The sequence below is a fragment of the Mycteria americana genome, chromosome 4, assembly GCF_035582795.1.
Source record: "Mycteria americana isolate JAX WOST 10 ecotype Jacksonville Zoo and Gardens chromosome 4, USCA_MyAme_1.0, whole genome shotgun sequence".
Taxonomy (NCBI): Eukaryota; Metazoa; Chordata; class Aves; order Ciconiiformes; family Ciconiidae; genus Mycteria; species Mycteria americana.
In genome coordinates, this window is record NC_134368.1 from 76,695,485 (window position 1) to 76,714,938 (window position 19,454).

Genomic DNA, 19,454 nt, shown 5'->3' on the forward strand with positions numbered 1-19,454 from the left:
GGTGCAAGAAATAATTGTTCCACTCAGTGCTAATAAGTCCCCTACTAGACTTCTTGTACAAATTTTGTCTGAATTTGCGAAGATGTAGAAAACCTGGAAAAACTGTCTTGGGGGAAGAAATGAGAATCACCAGAGATCTAGAAAACTTGCCCATTAAGAAAAGATTAAAGCATTTGGTACTATTCACTCTGGAGTAGAGGAGTCGGAGAAAGGGTATGGCAGATACAGATAAGAGGAAGAGAATGAACTGTCCTTCTTTACCACTACGGTAAGCAAACTTTACTTTTAACACCCTGTATAATGTGAGATGCCTGGAAGAGAACAGTTAAATTGCAGGGCACAAGAAAATCTTAATTCACAAGTTTGTCTATTTTGCCTCCCCACTATGTATATGAACATTATTGACATCTTGAGGTGCTTGATGGGCCTGATTGAGAGTCAAAGATGCAGAGGCTAGTGGTCATCCCTATTTGCACATTTTCAGTTTCATTTTCCTCTCTGTGCCTTGGCCCTACTCAGTTCTGTCATTAATCCTTACCATTTTGAACTAGCACTGCAATCAAGGTTTTATGTCCCCTCCTTCTTAAACCATGTTTCTTTCCTTTCCATTCTTTACTTCCTAAAGCTGCTTGACTGCCCTCTTCTTCACTCACCAATCCAACTTTGCAGCCTCCTGTTAGTTCCCTGCTATGATGTCTTCTGTGGTGTTTAAAAAAAAAGAGGTACATTGAAACCAGATATTTCTCCTGTAAATTCTTCAAGCCAGATGTTTTCAGCTGAAGGGGACCACTAGGCCATTTGCTCTCTTCTGCTGTGTATCCCAGGTAATTTCACTCAGTTAATTTACTGAGTCTAGAAGCCTCTTCTTTGAACTAACACATTTCATGGAGTATCTAGGCTTGATTTTTAGATTAATAGCATAAATAAGTAAAAGGAAAAGCCATAACTTTCCATGCTGATATGTTCTAGTAATTAATCATCCTCACTGAGGAAAATGCGTGTGTTTACAAAAGCTCGAGTAGTCTAGCTTCACCTTTGGGCTACAAATTCTTCTCGTGACAGTGCTAGATTGAAGAGTTGTTCGTTGCTCTTGGTTTTCTCCTAGAAAGTATATTTCTACTCTGCAGTCAAAGCACCTTTTGGTTTTCTTTTGACTGAGCTTTTGAAATCCAGTCAGAATCCAAACCTGTATCTCTGCGTGGTGCTGCTTTGTTATGTAAATCTTTTTGCCAGCTAGAGCTGTCAGGTTTCTTACCACAGCTTTATTTTACACAATGTAGATATCTATATGTACTTCATTCCTAATATGAAATACTTTTTCAGTGAGGCAGTAATTATTTTTGTGTCCCTTTTGCTGTGTCTACCCCATTATCTCAAAGGCCTTTTTTAATTGTAGCAAGCAGAACTGTCTGCTGAATTCTGATTCTTAGTAATGTAGAGAAGTAAAATAACCTTGAAGCTCCTAATTGCTGTTCTCCCCTTCATAAAACAAAGGATTCTCTAGCTCCAGTATTGCAGTGGAAGATTATTTATTATTGATTTTTTTTTTCTGCTTTGCATAATAGATCCTTTTCAGAAATGCAGCTTTCCAGAACAAGGTGCCCCATTCCATACATACTATCTATTTTGTATGTTGATAAGATCTACAAAGATGTCTGTAAAACTTTGCAGTTGGAGGTATTGAAATATGGGGTTTGTTTTGTTTTGAGTAGACTCCGTCTACTGAGCAGCTCACTTAGTTCAGCAAATTTTTCCCTGTTCTTGCCTCTCTCTTCTAATTTTTTAACAATCTCTTATCATCAAGTATTACCACAGAAGATGTTGTGCTCCTAGATCACAAAAGGAACAGATTAGCATCCCACTGAGTACTAACCTTTGTTAATCCCATTTAGAAACAGTGCTTTCTGAAAGAGAGTAAGATCTGCCAGCTGTTTTATTATTGGCACGTACTACCTGTGATTGAAGAGTACATGGAATTGTTGTTTTTTAAAGATAGCTACCCTAAGTACATGGTGTTTAATCCTTTCTAGTGGCAGTTTAGAAACTGGGTTGTGCTGCTTTAGAAAGTAGTTCCTTCTCATATAGTACAAGGCCACCTATATCTGCTTTTATTGATAAAAAAGAAATCTCTGATGAACATCTCTGTCCTTCCTGCATCATTAATAATTTAAGCATCTCTTTGTACAAAATGATGTTGTTATTTAGGTTTTGAATCTTTGAGGATGGGAAGAATGATTCTTTGATTTACAGGTGCTAACTTTTTTTTTTTTCCTTGCATTGCTGTCCCTTATCAATACCCAGTGTCAGGGCAGGCCCAAAACAAGCCACAAGAAAATAGGATGTGAAGGCTCTAACAGGCAATAGCTCAAAGAGGCTGATCTCTACCTGCTAACTAGTTCTGTTCTGATGATGACAACAACAATGGCTACCAAAGACATAATACTTACAGACTATCATCTCTTTGAACAGATACAAGCATAACCCTGACACTTGGCACTTGATAATTTCTGTTTCACACTGATTGCTCTCTGTTTTTCATTAGCTCATGTGTTGCTGTTTTCCAAATTGCTGCCTTCACATCTTCACTCAGACATGCTGGGTATTTGCAGAGTTGGCATCTCCTTGATTGTGGCTTTTTGGTACTTGAGAACTTTGGCTGTTAAGAGCTAGAAGGTCGTATTTGTAAAAGCCTCATGATTTTCTGCTATGTACAACTCCTGTCCGTGCAGAGTAAGATTCTTCTCTAGCCAGTAGCCATAGGGTTCAAATCTTTACCCTTTATGTGTGTGTAGCAAATAGGATGTGTATCTGAAGTGGGAGCAGACACCCAGAATAGTACTACTTACGCTGTAAGCTGACTGTGTGGAAGCAGCCCCATGTGCGAAGCAAGTATTGTGAAGGTGCTGCCCCCTGGTCTGCCTTTATGTTTGAATTTTGTTTTCTTGTCTGGGATCTTACAAGGCCTGGATGAAGCAGCAAAGATGCTTTGGCAATTCTGAAGCTGAACCAGCTTCAAGAGCTACTTGCTTGCCTGCCATGCATCTAGTAAGAAAATTGTATGTTTTGTTTGGTTTTTGAGGACTTCCTCAACTAAAAGAAAAAAGTCCCGAGTCTCATCTCGTGTTGATACTACTCCACTGGCTATTGTTTCTTCTAATAATAACAGTATATGAGGCCCAGGATTTAGATGAGATTTGTCTGTGACTGAACTGTTAATTTCAAGAATTTTAAGAAATTAAAGATGGGTACTAAAAAGGTAATTCTGGTATTGCGCCAGTGTGAATGAGATTAAAACCAGGGCACTCTCAATCCTGAAAATTCTCTCACATAGAACCTATTTGTTATCAATGTCACAACAAGACCTACTTTAGAAGATGTCAGCTGGGAGGGAGTTTTGACCAATATTATGGCTTTTCAGAAATTAATTTTCAGTCCCATAAGTTTGCTAGATTCAAACAGTAGTACAGACTTTTTGCAAAAAGGACTTGATTTTTCTTTCTTGGCTTTTCTTGAAAGTCCTATATGCTTTAGCTGGAGATCCACACATGTGCAGTTATATCTGAGTTCAGATTCATTTTGGAGTGTGATCTTTGATATACCTCTAAAAGCTTTTAAAACCTTAATGGTGAAAGCTAAACTCTGAAATTTTATTATTAATTATGTTCAGCATTATTTGAGCATATTGAAAGAATTTAAAAGAAGAGAAAGGGATTTTTGCAGCCTAGAGCACAAACTTTTTCGTACTATTTTCTTGTCAGTGCAGTGGTTGTCCCAGTATTACATACTGGGATTCAAATAAAACTAAAATTCCCCCAGAGTGTTTGCGTGAACATAGTGAATAGTGTTAAATCTTGAATTTGTTAAGTAACTGGGATCTGCTGCACAGCTCCATTCTCATAGTGCCTGAGATAATTGTTGGGGCAAGCAGAGCAACTATGCTTTTGCCTTCATTGGTCTTCATCTGACCACCCTATTATACGTGTTTAAAGGCACACGCTGAGAACTGCTTCTGAACGCTACTATTTCATTTGTCAAAAACATTTTCATGCTTGTTTAAAGTTAAATACCAAATTTAAACATTAATGCCAGCATATGCACCTTGTAAAGAGACATGTTAATAGGAAAGGAAACTGTATTAATTTAAAAGTGTCTTCAGAGTACAGTATAGAAAAAATAAACAACAACTGCACAGGAAATGGGCAAGTTTTAAGGCACATTTCTTTGTACATAGAGGATTTCATGGCTAAGTACTTGTTTTTAATCATGCAAAACAGAGTACAGAGAACTTTGTGTTAACTTTTCAAAATCATGTGTATTAAATAATTCTTTGCTGGTATCTTTTCACTGGACTAAAGCTTAGGATAAAGTGAATTCTTAATAAAAAAGATATTGCTGTCTTCTTGTTTATATAGTAATTGCACTGAAACCTGCACCTTGCCCTTCAAAAGCCACAGTAATCTCTCTTATATCTTCTATAAGCAGACTATAAAAAAAAAAAAAAAGTAGTTTTTCCTCTTTCCTTAGCAAATACATTTATCACCTATGGTAGCCCGATGGCCCTTCCAGTCAACTCTGCATAGATTCAACTGCTGTCTTTGAACAACCCACAAGTCTGCTTTTCATTTAGGATTATCATTGGGATAAAGAACCCAATGGATGGTACGTGCATAAATTTCTAAGTATACTTTAAAAAAGATAAAGCTATGTTTTTGCTATATAGTATGATTTACAAATTTATTTTAATCCTTCACTTTTTTCTATCTCTGTCTTCATGTCCCTTCTCATGCAGGAGTCTGATAAAAACTTTTTGAAGTCAATGGAAGTCTTTTAAAAAAAAAATCCAGTGAGCTTTGATTAGGCCTTATAGATTGTAACGTTTTCTAAACAGGAGCAACAGCACAGGACCTCAGTAAGCATCTACCCAAAGCTGCTCAGATGGTGCAAAGCAGCTGGAAAGTTGCTTGGTTGGTGAACCTAAGGCGTCACCTACCATGGTAGCATGTTCTTCAACAGGGTGTGCAAAAAAAGAGCACCGAACTGCATATATTAAGAATGTGATTAAATAGTAGTAGCAGCAAAAGACTTATTATCGAGTTGTGTGGCTTGATTTTCTTTTAATAGATAAATTAAACTTTATTTCTACAGAGTACTTTTTTAGAGAGTCTTGGCACCTTGTTACAAAAATTATTAATGTCGATGTGAAGTGAACAGAGTGGACTAGAGAATGTTCATGTTTTCCCCTTTTTTAATTTTTCATAGGAAATCTGAAAGAATTTTTTGTTTGATATGATTTAAATAATCATGGACTAATTCAGTCTTTTGGGGCAATTTTTTTACTATAGCATATGCTGGAGGTAAGCAAATTTTCAGAGTTGAATTTTATGCAAACATTTTGTTTATCCTTATGTTTTTGGTTCTGTATCCTAATGACAGGAGATAAAATATGTATATATTCCTGTTTTCTTACATCTGGATGACACTGGGGAAAGCAACTACAAAATATAACAGAAGATTTTTCATATACTTTTGAGAGAAAAAAAAATACTTGATTAAAATTTCATTGCTGGTTCTTTCCAGTTAATACGTTATTGCCAGTTTATATAGCATTACTGTGTCAAGCAAAATGTCAGATCAATTTCTGTATTTTTTGTATAACTATCACAGAGATTATTAGAGCTTCAAGCTTCATAAGTAGATTATTTTCCTGATGGCTACCCAAGAATGTAAGAAGGATGTGGGTTCTACAAATACAGTCTCACTCAAAATGGTAGTTAACACTTGTTTAAAGTATGGCTTCAAGAGTATCATGGATTCATATGCTCTCCATGTGTTTCTCTCAACACCTACGTAAACTCAAGGAAATGGGACTATGATAATTTTTTTTTCCCCATTTTTTGCAGTCTCAGAGCATGTATACAGAGTTATTACAGATCAGCTCTCATATGTTACTGCCATAACTTGCTCAAGTGTTGAAGCCCTCTGATCTGTCTCCCCCCGTCACACTCCGTTGATGGGCTTGACTAATTTGGCGGTTCCTACAGAAAATTCAACTGGTCTGTTTTATTCTTTTCATTGGTTGGTTGGTTCAGCGCTTGCAATAGAAGGGTTCACCAAGAATCATAAAAGCCTTAAAGCAAAATCTTACTTTTCTTCTAACTTATCAAGTCCAGAATACCTTGCCTGCACCAGAACATATTTTTTCTTAGTTCTCTTATTTTTACTACAAGGCTTTTTCCTCTGTCCTTTTAGCCATAAGACAAAATTTAAAAGAACATGAGAGAGAACAGGAGTGAGAAAGAAGGAAAATTATACGAAAGGAGGAGCCTATGGGATGGCCATCTCTTGCAATTTGTCTGTGGACACTGATTAGAATTTCTTCATGTCTCAATCTGTTTACATCTTCATTTGACAATTTTAGCCTGAGAGATTAAAAAGACATTTATAGACGTTATATAGACAAAACATTAACAGACATTTAGGAACTTTTATGACTTACTGTTGAAATTAACCTATCTTTAGACCATCTTTTTTTTTTTAATTAAATTTATGCATTTACCTTCCTTTCCCATTACCGATGAGTTAATGTGTTCCATAGACATTTTGTTGTAACGATAACATGAGATAATAGAATTCTTTGGGTTTTGCTTGAATGTATATGGGTAAACAGGCATGCACATCTTTTAGTCTCTGATGTATTCAATCTGTTGTTATGAGATATATAAAACATATCAGGAAGGTTTTTGTATATTAGGCATTTGACATATTCGTCATTGCTTCAAAATGGTAACAGAAGTTGAATGGAAACTAAAGCAAAACACACTTACCCCAGTCAACTGATGTATTGTGAATGTGTGGCAGCAGATAAGTTCTTCCTGGGCAGCATGGTAAGATTTTTCTTTTTAGGAAAGCTGATGTAGGTCAACTCCTTGGACAAAAGATAAAGTTAGTTACTTTTTGTCTTCTTACCTGACATCTTTGGTAATACTGGATTTCAGATCCCCCCAAAATACTGAGTAAATATTTCTCAAATCTATCAGTTAAGGAGGATTATTTTCCAGAACAGGACATACTTAATTAAAGGATGTCATTTTCTAGTGCTGCTGAAATTTATGACTTGATGGTCCACGATGTTCTTCCTGAAGACCTGACATGCCTTGGGCAGTCCTCTGTCCTCCTCTGGTTCTTTCAAATCTCAGATTTTTTTCTTCTACGTGTCTTAGCAATTCCTCTTTACCTCATCCCTTTTTTTTCCTATGTTATATATCAGTAAGCTCTGCAAAAATAAACTACTGTCTCTGTGTTCAGGGTTCACATGGGCCTGTGATTTGTCTTTCTAATGTCTTTGACAGCATAAGCAGGCAATTTTCTTTAAAGTATTATTAAAAGGAAAATATTTCTGTTCCATAAGTGTTGTCAGTGATGGGAATTTTAAGCATGAGGATTAAATGTGCATTCAAAATGGCATGAAATGGCTCCGAGTTTAACCTTAACATCTGGTGAATCATCTGAATACATGGATGGGCAATTAGGAATTGAAGTATAGTTTCAAAGTGCAAAATCTGAATCCAGAAGGTATTTATAAATAACATAGAGCTAATTAACTTAAAAATGTATTTTTATGTGCTTTTCTATTGGGTATTGATCATGCCATTTATATGTGTGATACATTCAGGAAAATGTGGTTATTCCTTTCTCTGCCACTATCCAGAAGTTAAGGGAAGAAAAAAGAACATATAAACCTGCTCCATATAACATGCCTGTCTCAAACAGAACACAAATTTATTTGTTCTGTTCAAGATGCATCTCCTATAGTACTCAAAATGTTTTTAGGATACTATGGGATTCAGTTTCAGATGTTTGGAACTCAAGCTGAATTATGGAAAATGGAAATTGAAATAGCAACAAGTTGCAAACTTGTTACCTGGTTTCACCTAAATTTCCTTGAAGTTCATTATCAGTATCAGCACAGAGCTTCTCAGCATTAACCTCTTTGATATCTGAGTCTAATATTTTCCATTTGTTTCAGCCTGTTATCGGTTCTTATAAGTCAGCTATTCTGAAACACTAGAAAATGCATTTCAGTATTGTTACTCATCTGTAAAAAATTAAGTGAAGGTACTTTAATGGACAGAATATGCAGACCAGACATTGCTCCAAAGCAATATCTTCCAAAGGAGGTTATAAGGGGGTTGTGTCCCAAGAGGCAAGACTCTGAGTCTCCAGAACTCGTGAGGGGCACAGCCACTGCATTGATAGCACTCACCTTGATGAAGGTGGTCCCAGATTCTCCCTTGTTAGCTTCATCTTCCATGTAGACAAAGGGAAGAGCCATTGTGCTCTTCCTAAGGCAGGGCCTGCACTGCCTTGTCCTGGCTGGCTGATCATTGCTGGAATGGGGAGGAAGAGTGCAGGATTTTCTACTTCCAGTGCTGTGACCAGGAGAATGCTTCTTAAAGTATTTGACTTCTCGCATGTTGTTTGAACTTAACTGGCATCAGTGATGAGACTGAACTTTCCAAGGTCAGCCATGTTCCTGTCCATTACTCTGGCTTGTGCCCTTCTTACCCAGTGTGTATTTCACTTTGTTATGCAGGAAATGGCTCCACAGGTCAGCAACAATCACATTAGCCTTATCTAGGAAAGAAATATCTCTGAAGTTGGGCAGCTGCTTTTCCTGATGTTACAGAGGTTTATGCAATTTCTTTGTGATTGCAGATAACAAATGAATGGTATATTCTTATCATTCCCAGATGGCAAAGCTCTTTCTCACTTCTCAAAGGTACTGTTTGTTGTTCAGCCTCAGTATGGCACTTTTAAGAAGCCTATCCTAATGACTGCCTGTAGTATCAACTGTGCTGCCTAGTTTTGACATGTTGATGTAATTTGGGGAATTATGAAGGCCATAACTTCCCAAGACGACCATCGTGCTTATGAACCCTGCAGATTCAAACTACGGATCAGTCAGCTGCCTCTTGCTGGAACACTTTAGAGGTCAAGCTATAATATAAATCTCTTGCACTGATCCTTGATTTACAACATGTCCAAGGTCTCACTGTGAAGCCTCAACTTCTTCAGGGACCTGAAATGCCAAGCGTATTAAAGTATGTTGCAAATGAGCATTGATTCAGGGCAGAAACTTAATTTATGATTAAAGCTACCATTTGCATTATGGATGGGTAGTTTTATCTCATGGTAGCACACATGGAAAGTTACCTTTTGGAAAATGTAGAGGCTTTCTGTTTATAATGAAAGCTCTGCACCTCTGAGTTACGATTAGCATAAGATAATTGCATCCTTTGTGCATTGAACATGTGTGCTGTCAGTCATGATGTTATTTCTGCACAGAGAATTATAAATTTGGTAATATATCTTTCCTCTATATTCCTATCATTCCTCTACGTCCATAACTTGACAGTTATGAACTGTAATGCATTTTGGCACTGACCATGTAACAGCATGACTGAAATTGTATTTCATTCAGGATGGAGTATGCAGGAGTATTGGATAGAATGAATGCATCCATTGATCTTTCCTCCTGCTTTCTCCTAAAGGAGCCAGAGAAATTCAAAGAATTGTTCTCTGAGACAGGGATTGCATTTGTAACTGTGTGATGAGTACTGTTTGAAGAACAAACACACGAAGAACAGCCTTTTTTAAGAGTGTATATCCACTCAGCTGTATCTATCTACATCACTTTGATCTTGTCCCAGCATAGTGAACAAATTAAGCTTCTTCCTGTAATCAGGCAGTTCAAACAATAATAGTCTACTTCAAAATCAGGCCTATGGTTCACCTGAAAGAATTGTGGAGTTTTCTTCCAATCCAGGTAGTAAATTTTGAATTTTTACATTCTGTAAGATTACAATGCATAGTCAGCTCATCGTAGTTATCATGACTGGAAGATGACGCTATACCTTTTATTAAATTTTGTCAATGTGAGGGATCAGATAACTTTGTTGTTGTTGTTATATGCTAGCACAGCCATAGGCAGTGACCAAGCTGTTGGGAAGGAGACTGCAAGTTCAGCTGATATCCTTTACTCTAGCCTGTCACTGACAGGTTAGAGATGCCTTTTGGATACAGTTCATCTTAGCAGAAGGGCTAGGGGATAATTTAAGACCAGATCCAAAGATTTTCTCTGCTGAATAATGTAGTTTCTAGGACAGAAATTTAAAGAGTATTTTTAAAAAACAAATGTGCACCAGTTAATCTGTCTGCAGTTACTTAATTACGTTGTGATCTTTTCTGCAGATTCAGGGATTAGTATAAAGGAAATACTTGCCAGATCAGTACATCCATAGGTGGAAGATATCATTCTTCTCCTTTGCATGCCACATTCAATAACTCAGTCATCAATTTTTCTTCAGTGGCAATTATTTACTTGTGCGGTTTGGCTCTTCTTAGATTTTTCAGCAGTTACCCCCTAATTTCAACCTGCTCCATGACTAGATGGCACTGGCATCACTTGTTTGCCATGTTATGAAAATGCTACCAAGCTTTCTTTATTGTGATACAGTGTGTAAGTAATGATGAAGGTCTTACCAAGGACAACTTACCCGCTTCATGACCTCTGTGAGTAGAAGCGAGCTAAGTTGTATTCAGAAGCTTTAATTTCTGTTTTGGGTACCTGCTTTACCTTCCTTTACGCAGGCTTGCCTAGAAAATGTCCTGGCCCAGTGTGACAACATGAGCACTTTTCATGGTGCTCTAGTGCTTCTCTTTATTGTCTGCAAAGTGTAATTATATAAAAAATGATCATTCTCTTGAAAAACAACAAGCACACTTCTTCAGGCAACCCAGCTGGCACTCCCTTTTGAGGATATCAAAGGACAGGGTGTATGGCCAAGCAGCCTTCATGTGTGAAGAAATCAAGACTGTCATGGAGTTACAGGGGCAGAAAATCAAGAGAAAGGGAGGTAGAGGCAGTCATCACTTCTCATAATGCTGATCCTTGTCAGACAAATACTGATTTCTGCAAGGTTCCTGGAGAGGCTCCAGGTCATTACCCTGTTGTGGTACTTCAGCCAATGTCAAGTGGCTGGGAGGGTTCAGGAAACCTTTTTCTTGTCATCCATCCTCATCCACTGGTCGCTATAGCTCTGCAAAATAGCCATGTGGCAATGATCTTTAAGACTGAGCAGGCGTTTCACCAAGGAGTAAAAGGGAAGGCTTCTGAAGCATGAAAGAAACATATCTTATGTTCTGTGGTACCTCTTGGCACCTTTCCGGAATTTAGACAGGTGTCTATGGAGCCTGGTGATCAGTCTTTCTACTTCCATTTATGGTTTGTTACTTCCTGTATTAATTTCCCTTGGCTACACTGTACTACTGTCCATAAAGCACGTTTATCATACTGCCCTTTCAAAAGCTTATAGTAGAGTCTCTTAGGCACTTATATTCTCATGATAAAAGGATCATTGTTAAAAATTATATTCTGTATATTGTTCTTGTGATATCTTAGAGTTTTGGCAAATCATTTGTATAGGTAATCAGACATGACAGCTTGCAAATGGATTGATAGCTGTTTGAAACAACTGATACTGAGGAAGCCTAAATTAGATCAGATGTCTTAGGCTGGATTAGGATCAAAGCCCAGACAGACCATAAGTATATGCAAGATGATGACGGGGTAAGGAAATTTCTCATGAAGAATTTGTCACGTAAGTTTTGCTGGTTTATCAGTTCAAATGGCTTGCAGAATTCTTGAATGTGTTTGTTATTGTGAAGCTCTGGTAGAATTCTCTGGTAAAATAGTCTTTAGTGTATGGATAGCTTGTAAACTGAATACTGCACAATTTAGACTGTCCAATTAAATGAATTGGTTGATGTTGCTTCTTCTACAGTGGCAGGTAGTTTCTGTAATTAACCTAAACATAGAAATGAAGATGACTCCTTGGAATATAGTTTTTAATGTAATTAGTACAAAAAAGGATGGTGGTACAAGAACAAATTCCTACAGTTACCATGACTTCTTTCAGGCCAAATACAGTCCAGAAAAGCAGAGAATTTAGTATTAGCTTTACCTACAAACATTTTTCAAGGAACACTCATCACTTTTGGCAGGCAATGTACTTCCTTGATAGTCTTCTGCATAATAAAAATCCAAGAACCATCTAGAGCAAACAAGTGACAAGGAAGTTTCTCAGTTCCTTTTCTTGATGAAGATTTTTTCTGGCACAGAACTGGTTAGCCAAAAATTCATTTTTCTGCTTGTTCAAATTAATGTGAAAAATGACTAGAGAGCTCACTCTTAGCTTCCCTCAGGGGCATGTTCCAGTTTTTAAATATTTTTTGTTGTTGTTAACTCCACTATTCTGATGTTCCTTTATTCTGTCTTTTTTTTTCTCTCTCCTTTCTCTTTTTTTTCTCTGAGTCTTTCCAGACAAAGGGAATTCTGTGAAATAATAGCTAGCAAACTCCTATTTCCCATCTGTCTTGTATATATCTTTGTGGGACCATAGGCCTGATTTCAGGGTAGTTTATTGTTGTTTGAGCTGCCTGGTTACATGAAGAAGATTAATTTGTTCTTAAATTAAATGAGGAGCAGGAGTTAGACTTAACTCATAATAAGCAGAATATGTAAGGCTATGTACGTGGATGACCTCTAATAAATTTCATGGTATCTCTGTAATGATATAAAGTTGCTCTCAGGAACAACTGGAAATTCCTTGGATGGTGGTAAGGAGTGTCTTTGTAGCACACATCCTTCTACAGTAGCTCTGTCTCAGTCCCTGCCCCATCTCCCCTTCTTGAACCCTCTGCTTTTAAATTTTCCATTTTTTTCTAAAAAGGGGAATGTTTCTAAATAGAACGTGTCATGGCTAGGCTGCAGTTATCTATGACTGAGGCTGTTAGAAAAACAGACAAAAATTAGACAAGCCTGTGATACAAAACTTCTTTTCTCCTTATTTTTCTCCTAATTTTACTATTAAATGCAACTCCCCTCTACTAACAAAACTGGTTTATTTAGAAGTGCAGTGATGATGTTTTTTTGCAAATACCAAGTTCCCTTTTGCCAGAACAAAAATCCTTGGGCTTCTCGTGAACTCCTATAGTTGAAAACATTTGCAGTCTCTGGAGCAGCAGTAAGTTTGTTTGGGAGCTGCTTTTACCATCTGATCTCTTGCAGTGTGTCCATATATCAGAAAAACTCCAAGAACTGGGAAGGCCTAGTTGATGGAAAACACCTTCCCAGCCACACAGGCTAAACCACGTTCCTCTGTGCTAATACTTACTGCAAATTGGAGCATGGCTTTTGTGTTCCAGTGAGCTACACTGGCATGGATGAACAGTGTGTTACGATGACTTCCACCAGATAAATAGTTTTAGTATAGAAGCACGTAGTGCAGCAAAGCATGTTATTGTGAGGCTTTAGGGACATTTTTTCTCTTGAGTTAATGGCTTCCAGAAACAAAAAGACCGTAAAGATATAGTGTAAATGACAAATTTTAACAGAAGGATACAATACTTGATTTAGGTGGAGGATGACTGGGTCTGCGTAAGGATTACTAATTCATGATAAAAACAGGCCAAAGCAAAGCTACGAAGGCAAAGAAAGTGATTAAAAACACTGTAGTTACAAATGAAGTAACGGTCTTTCCTGATCGAGAATATGGCAGCAGATAGGGGGGGGGGTTATTATTTATTTATAAAATGCGTGTAGTTTTTGTTATATCGACAATACACTGCAACCCTCCAGTCCTGGAGCGGGAGTGAGGAAGGGTGGGCAGGCAAAGGCAAAGGTGGGATTTGACTTTTGGTCGCCTGCTGCGCAGGCTCGCCTCGTGTTTCACTGTAGGCAGTTGCTCATCATTCTCAAATTACAAATCTTTTAGTCAACTTCCAGGTCTCTTGGAATTCGGGAGGATGAAAGGACAAAATCCTCATAATTGGGTTAGATTTAAAAGCAGAAGACAAGGTAATTCAACCTGTGCATGCCAGCCCTCCACCACAAGCTGCAATAATGAAAGTGGCTCCAGTGAAATATGAACAACAGTGTCCCTGTTCCTTTAACCGCCCCGTCCAGCCACATCAAACAGGGAAAAAAATCTTGAGTATAAGCAGCTTTATGTAGATTCATTAAAGCCTCAAAATTTCTTGATAACTGAAATCATGCATGAATTGTGAAAGACCTATTAAATACTGATTTAAAGGCCATGTACGAGGCTTGACTATGGCGCAGTACCACTGTTGTGCACTCAAAATGATCAGATGTACTTTTTTGTCCGCTAAGTTTTGCTCTTTGGATAGTTAGTGCTCTTTTCCAACACCTACAATTTTTTCCTATGTCGTATTTTCCTTTTTGACTTGCATATGCTTAAAGAAAAAGTGTGATACTCTACAGCAGCCACTTTTGACATATATTCTGCACTTTGCATTTAGATATTTAAAAACAAAGTGATTTTATAACTTGCTTACTCTCTGTTTTTATTTGTGTGTTTTTCAAAGTCAGCTTTAAGGTCTTTTGAAATGCTGGCATGTCCTTAAAATGGAATTCATGTTATAATCAGACTTAAGGTATTTGGGAGACCAGAGTGATGCATTTCTTTAGAAAGCCATTTCATCAATAATTTGATGTTTCTCTAGATTTTCCTTTAGCTCAGATAAAAGTAGCTGCTTAGAGTAGGCCAAGGAAGATTACTTTTTCCTGAAAAAAGTGTTTTTTTTCTAGGTCAATAGCCTATGCTGTTATTTCAGCTCTTGAGACATTCAGGAGAGGAAAATCTACTAATTATATCAAAAGTAAAGGCAAAGAACTAGTCCTTTTTTACATCTTCTAATTTTGCAATTTGTGCTTACAGTCTTAAGTTTATAGAAAAAATTTCTAGAATTTAAAAAAATATTTTTAGCAACAGTAAGTCAATTTCTGAATTTTCAGTCTGAGGTTATTGCTGGCTGTTTATTTATTTATTTAAAGTTTCTTGGAAAATGTTTTTGTGAGAACAAAGTTTTCTTGAGTCTAGTAGTATGCCTGCCTGCTGCTTGTCCGAGTAGCACGTTAGACCTTCTGTGCATGCCAGCAAAGAAGGAAGATAGAAGAAGATTAGGGATTAATGGCAGCTGTTTTAGCTGGTCTGCTCAGAACAGCCACTTGTTCCTTCTGAGCCAGAATGTTTGCTCATTACAAGTACCAGACTGAGAATATTCACTGGTTACAATACAGCCTGATATTGTGGTACACACAAACAAAAACCCACCAAACAAACAAACAAAAAAAGACCACAAACCCCTTTCTAAGTGCATCTATGTAAATGCAGGGGAAAATGAGATATCTGGGGCAGATTTTGCTTTGCTTTGCTGTGTTTGCTTTGTTGTGGTTTTTTTTCTTTCTTTCTTTCTTTTTTTTTTTTAGTTTCTTGGAGCATGAATTCTCTGAAAAAATAACTCCTTGAGCCATAGTACAAGATTAATTTTGTTCAAAATAAAGACAAAAAGAAAACCTGCCTAGTTCCCAACAAACTACATTTCCCGACCTGCTGTCTGTCCCTTGCCCAAGAATTTTTGAAGATTTTGGGTGGTAGGGGGATGAGTGCCCATTTGTGACTTTGCCACCCCTTAATTTTTTAGCTAAATTTACAAATTAATTTAGATTTTCCCCTCCCTGGTCTCCCTTTTTAAGTTTTCCAACATTTGGAACTATTTCCCTTTCATACAAATGTATATTTTCTTTCTTTTTCTGAGCTGGTGGGTTTTGTTCTTTCTTCCTTCTGTGCTTCTCCAACTTTTCATTCCTTTTATTTCCTTCACTGTTTATTCCCCAGAACTTCTTTCTTATCTTTCTGATCCCTTTCTGTAAATTTTAGCTATCCAGTAAATCAAAGCCAACTGCAAATATGCTTGCATCCACAGAGCAGCTGTTGTAAAGAGACATAACTTCACTTGAAGGAATTGATAGAAACACTGCCGACCACCCAAGCTAAACCAAAGTCTGAGATGGTGGTCAGATGGACTTTTCACCAGAGCAAAAAGAAAGAAAGTGTCCTGCCATTTAGGTTATTAATGTACTATTCTGTACTAATTTAGAACTGCTGAATATATATTTATGCTGTTTGTGAGGGTTACAGAAAGAAAATCTATGTTTCATAGCATGTGCCAAGCACATGGCCAACTTTTACCTCCTTGTATTAATGTAGTCTTTTTCCCCAAGATCTAATAACACTTGGCATGACATCAACCCTTGCTTAGGGATAATAAAACCAAGAAAGCAGTAACTAGAATAGTATTTTTAGGAAAACACTGAAAATGGAAGACTCTCTTTTATGAAATTCGGGAGGTTTTTATGAAATTTTCTTTGACAAGAGAAAAACAGTTCTGGCTTTGTTAGATTTATGAAGCTGATGATATGAGACATCCCTTGAAGGCTTCCCTCTTTGGCCAGGAAAAGGCTAATGGACTGTGTAGTGAAAGAGTTAGGGGCCTTATTAATTGTATCATCTTGTTGGAGTACCTCTGTTTATCATAACTATAGAACTGGCAACCATCTAATTTCATACTGGGGTGTTTTTAAGATATGGTTTGTTGTTATTTTCAGTGTTCTCTGTTTCTCTGAAAAATGCAAATGTAAAATACTTAATATGAATGCTTAATTTTTCCAGCAATTGCCCCTGCATATATATGCTTCCTAAAAATTACAAAATGGGAAGGTGCAAGATTTTACAGCTGCAAGTAATCTAATGAATTTGTGGTTTAGTCAGAAAATAGGGATATTTAAGCATATATTTGGAACACACTTTACAGAAGAAAGTTCTCCTGTTTGCTATTTTTAAAGTAGAAGTACTAAATCCTCAACATAAAGAACGGATTCCTTAGACTACACTTTATTATCTCTTAAAAACTACAGAAAATTTATTACCTTAAAAATTTAACCACCTCCTGCTCTAGCCTTTTCCCAGTTCTGAAATAAGGAATGGGTGAAGAAGTTGTGAGGCTGTGAACAAGTGTTGAACCTCGCATTAGTATTGTGCATAGTACAAGTTCCTCAGCTATCCTGATTTTCACTGAACTTAAGCAGCCCAAGGTTGGGAACCTGCTGTTGGAAGTGCACCTGCCAAATGAGATGTCTGTTTGGAAAGGGGAAAAAATTGTCTAGGAGTATGAATGGGTATTTTGCTATTTGCGTATTAAAAGAGAGGGCCAAAGGGTTTTCCAGACATTTATCTCCTAGGATGCTGAGTTCTGTGATTTCCTAGTAATAGGAAATTATGTGAGTCTACTTTGAGCCTACTTTAAACCTACAGAGTGTTTGGGGTCTGCTTTTGGGATCGTTTTGTTTAATGCAGGAGTTCACAAAAAGCCAGGTATTGAGTTCAGTTGGATGTGATATATATACCACTGAAAAGTGATGTGTATCTTTAGCTCTCTTGCTCTCTGATCTTTCCTAGTAATGATGAAAGCAAAAGACATTTTCTAACAATTCATGGCAGCTGCTTTGTATCATCAGCTCCAGCAGTCAGTCATCAGATCCTGTGATACACACTGTGCTGAGATTGCCAATGCTATAGGTGAACATATGCAATACGCTTTTTTTCCCCCTACAGTGTTTCCCAACAGTATGGTTTTTTTGCATGTACTGCACACTAAGGATAACAGTTTGGGGGGGTGTTTTACTTTAGTTTTTCAGCAACATTATGTCGTGACTAAATAGTCTGGGGATAGTTATATTGCAGATTAACCTTCCTAAAACCATTCCCTCTCTGGCAGCAGGAGCAGACATTTCCAAAAGAAAATAACTGTAGAATACCTGAAGAATGATGAATATGTCTTTGCTAAACAGCCATATGTACTAGTGTATTTACCTACGCATACAAGTGTGTTTTGTAGTGTATGGAGGAGGAGGCTGTATGTGTTTTCTATGTCTGTAGGAGGGCTTTGCAGTACAAACGGACAACAGAGATGTTGGTACTTGTGACTGGAAACAAGTGTGCACGTGGTCCCATCCCATCTGGGTTTTAGCTCTGTATAGATCTATATAGCAGTTTGTCAGTAATTTCACACTTGAGAACTAGCTTTTGACTGCAGTTGATGACTAGTAGGAAATTGGCTGGTTTATAATGAATTTATTATTGAATTAAAGTTTTTTCATGTTGTGAGCCTTTTGGTTGGTTTTGGTTTTAATCTAGCCTTACATCAGAGTTTCCCTTTGTTTCCAGTCCTTCGTTTCTAAGCTGATAAGTCTTTGTTAATTTGGAGCACACTGTGTTCAGTCTTATTTGTAAAAAAAGAGAAAAAAAAACAACCCAAAACACTGAAGTCTGGCAAGAGAGGAAAGCTGTGAAACAAACAGCCACCAGCAAAGATGTACAATGATCATGCCGAAAAGCATTTTTTCAGCAAAAATAACGTCATTCGTTGGGACGTTTCTGGGATAAAAAGAAGCCTTTCTATTTTCTGTAAGGGAGTAGTCACCAAGAAGCACGTGTGAATAATGCTTTCAGACGTCTTTTTCCAGCCTACGTGCAGCAATAGAGTGTCAGGCAAAGCAGCAGCCAAACAGCTAAATAGAGTTTTTTGAAAATATTCCAGTTGGTAAATAAGTTTAGCCTTCAGCTTGCAACTAAGGTGATTTTTCAGAAATCTGTTTTCTTCAATGTTTTTGTCACTATGTTGCTGAATGACTTGCATTTTTTTGTTTGAAGGCACAATTAATTCCAAATTGTAACTACTTAAAACATCTTAAAATTTATTCCAGGCTCATAGGTTTTACGCAGCTGTAACCTCACTAATTACTGGAATTATTTGCAATGTATAATCTAGACTTGCTTCCAGTAAGCAGGAGAATCCTAAGCTGGACTTTGCCCTACACTTTTTAAGAGCCTGAGGCAACTCCTATAGAGATAATGTTAGTATAAGGATTTGCAATGTTAAAGCAAATGAAAATTATGTGGTGATTTTTTATTAGATGTCAACTGGGCACTAGTAGAGAATTAGATCCTTTAATAAAAAATTTCAGTGTTTATTTTATACAGCGCTGATTTAGTCAGTTGGTCTTACGTTGTCACCCTTCTGTAACAGAAGTACATAATTATAGAGCAAAATTTGATTTTTATTTTAAAAGAAAAATGTTAAACAACATAATTTTAACCAAAAAACCCCCAAAATACTAGCAGGATACAATTTTCTATTTTATTAAATTGTCTGTTTCCATTGGTAGAGGCTTCTTAAATATCTGTAGTACTCTTTTTTGCAAATTTCTGTTCATTATGTGGAAAATCATCAGACAAGTGGACAGAGTCTTATTAGTTCTTGACGTGAGCAACTTTTTTCTTGTCTATTCTTATGTTGTCTATACTTTGTCAATTAGCTATAAGCAATGAAAACTTTCTGAAATTAGGTCTTATAATCCTGTACTACAAAGCATACTGCATGCAGTATAAGACCTAATTTTGCTAGAAAAAATAATTAATGAGCTGGAAGCTTATGGCTTCAAGACCAGTTGTTATTTGATTGCCTTTGTT

The 19,454-nt window shown here is 37.0% G+C and overlaps 1 protein-coding gene across 1 annotated transcript in view; it reads left to right on the forward strand.

Annotated features, from left to right (window-relative positions):
- FREM3 (FRAS1 related extracellular matrix 3) overlaps nucleotides 1-19,454 on the forward strand; it is a 71,372-nt gene that overhangs the window by 12,909 nt on the left and 39,009 nt on the right.